Here is a 2801-nt window from a genome sequence, read left to right as displayed (position 1 = left end):
CATCTTTTACAACAATAAAACCTCTTCTGCTATTTCATCATAAAGTTGCGCTTGTGCTTCATATTTTTAGTGAAAATGGCAAAACAAGGAGTAGACAATGTGGAAGAGTTGAAGGAAGAGATTTATAATGAAGAGCTCCTGGACTATGAAGAAGAGGAATTGGACGCACAAGCATTGGAGGAACATTTTGCCACTGATGAAGCCTCCAAGAAAGGTTATGTGGGATTTCCTACTAAAGCCAGAGCTCCTTCGAGTAATTGTGGACTCTGGATTTGAACATCCCTCAGAAGTTCAGCAAGAGTGCATTCCTCAGGCGATTCTGGGCATGAATGTACTCTGTTAGGCCAAATCTGGAATGGGGGAAAATAGCAGTTTTCGTGCTTTCAACTCTGCAGCAGATCGAACCCACAGAAGGCCAAGTCTGTACCCTAGTTTTGTGCCATACTAGAGAATTGGCATACCAGATATGCCATGAATTTGAGAGGTTTATGACTCATCTGAAAGAATTGAAGGTTGATGTATTCTATGGAGGCCTTCCTATCAAAACTCACAAGGCAATATTAAAAAATGAATCCCCCCAAATAGTTGTTAGGACCCCTGGAAGGATTCTGGCATTGGCAAAAGACAAGGATCTCAGTCTGAGAAATATCAGGCATTTTATTCTGGATGAATGTGACAAAATGCTGGAATCTTTGGACATGAGGAGAGATGTACAGGCCATTTTCAAGATGACCCCTCATGACAAGCAGGTCATGATGTTTTCAGCCACACTGAGCAACGAAATCAGGCCTGTCTGCAAGAAATTCATGTAGGATCCTATGGAGATATATGTTGATGATGAGGCCAAGCTCACACTTCATGGTCTAGTTCAGCACTATATAAAACTGGCTGAGGTAGAAAAGAACAGGAAGCTGACTGATTTGCTGGATGTCCTGGATTTCAACCAGGTGGTTATATTTGTGAAGAGTGTGAAAAGGGCTTCTGAGCTATCCAAGCTGCTGGTGGGGTGCAACTTTCGTTGTACCTGCATTCATTCTGGAATGCAGCAGGATGAAAGACTGATGAGATACAAAAGTTTCAAGGAGGGGAATAAGAGGCTTCTGGTTGCAACTGATCTGGTAGGCAGGGGAATTGACATTGAAAGAGTTAATATTGTTATCAACTATGACATGCCTGAGTCTGCAGATACTTATTTGCACAGGGTTGGAAGGGCTGGACGGTTTGGCACAAAGGGTCTTGCAATTACCTTTGTTTCTTCTGCTTCTTCATCAGAGGAGGATGTGCTGAAGCAGGTTCAAGAACGTTTTGCAGTTGATATCAAGGCACTCCCAGCACATATAGAAGCATCAACATACATGCCATCATGGCCATTGAAATCTGCTCTGGTGTCTGCAATAATTATCCTTCTCATTCATCTCAGTTTTGGCATGGTCTGGTTTTGTTTTCTGTTCATAAAAACACAGCAGATTCATAAAATTGAAAGGAACAATGGCCATCAAGGCATTTGTAGACAGACCATCACAATTTCAGTCTTATCCACGACTAAGACATATTTGGTTTTTCTATGAGAGCCATGCGTGTTTTCTTCTATTTGTCCTAATTATACAAAAACCCATGTTTTGAGCTACAAATTTTACAACAAATTTGGATTTAGTGCAATTAAAAAGAAATCGATGGGAAAAATGATCATATTATGGAGTCATCAATGTCTATAATGGTCAAAATTGAAGATATATGCTTGGAATATCCCCAAAATTTACAATAAAATCTTTGAAATATGCACGTCAAGGAGCTTCCTTCTCACTAGTTATTTTGAGTGGAGCTTCAACCAATCTTGCACCCTTGCAAGGAATCTTCAGTTAGATTTTGGATGAAAGTAGTCATGTTATTCCACAGAAGCATGCTGTGGATATTGCTAAAGCAAACATTACAATGGTTGGATTACAAGAGGTTTCAAAACCTTGAATTTTACCTTTGCGATGTCTTTAGTTTTGTAATGTCATCTAAAAGTATAATGAAGGAAAGTATCCCTCATTCTTCTTATATTGGGCACTCCACAGATCAACATGGATTAGAAGCCACCTCTTAAACCATGGTCTACTGAATTAATATTGAATGTGCAGGAAAGAGCAATTGATGCTTCTAGACATGCTATGCTGATAGCGAAAATGAGCATGGAAACAAACATTGGAGATATTGACAAAACTGGTCGATTGGTAGAGGAACCTGTAACGCTTGAAAAATCGGCTCAGCTTACTCCGGAGGCCACCTATTATCGAAATCTTAATGACTTAGCATTTGTTATGTAAAAAATTATCGAAATCTTAATGACTTAGCATTTGTTATGTAAAAATATAAACTATATTTTTTTAGATACATTGCAAGTTGCAGCAACATTAACGGCTTTCGATTTCAAATTCTCTATCTACTATTGCTCGGCAGCAATCTAGGGAAAACTCTGTACCCCAACATCCAGTATGTTCGAAACCTGGTCAGATCAGACACTGATGTATCCAGGGTAATGTTAGTGTTTTCTCTTTATTTTCTATTTTTGAAAGGCATTTTGTTTATTCATTTTTTTCTTCAATGATTCTTTATATGTCACAATTCTTCTCGATTATTAGTTTCTGACTTGAGGTAAGATATTATGCCTGAAAGTCACTGTTGCACAAGTCACTTTTCATCTTTTTAAAAAAACCTTCTGATTGTGATTATGTTCTTTTAGGTTTTAGTCTCTAAAGCTCTTCCATTGGATCCTTTATTCAACCTTCAAGTTGGCTCTCTGATCTGCAGTACATATT

The 2801-nt window shown here is 38.5% G+C and overlaps 1 pseudogene; it reads left to right on the top strand.

The window, feature by feature from the left end:
• The first annotated feature begins 310 nt into the window (after positions 1-310).
• On the top strand, positions 311-2309 carry LOC149151273 (DEAD-box ATP-dependent RNA helicase 15 pseudogene; annotated as a pseudogene).
• The last annotated feature ends 492 nt before the right edge of the window (positions 2310-2801 follow it).

Source organism: Pinus tabuliformis, chromosome 9 (genome assembly GCF_031772625.1).
Source record: "Pinus tabuliformis cultivar Carrire ecotype Pingquan chromosome 9, CPIR1, whole genome shotgun sequence".
NCBI classification, from domain to species: domain Eukaryota; kingdom Viridiplantae; phylum Streptophyta; class Pinopsida; order Pinales; family Pinaceae; genus Pinus; species Pinus tabuliformis.
This window is presented reverse-complemented; position numbering and strand designations above follow the sequence as displayed.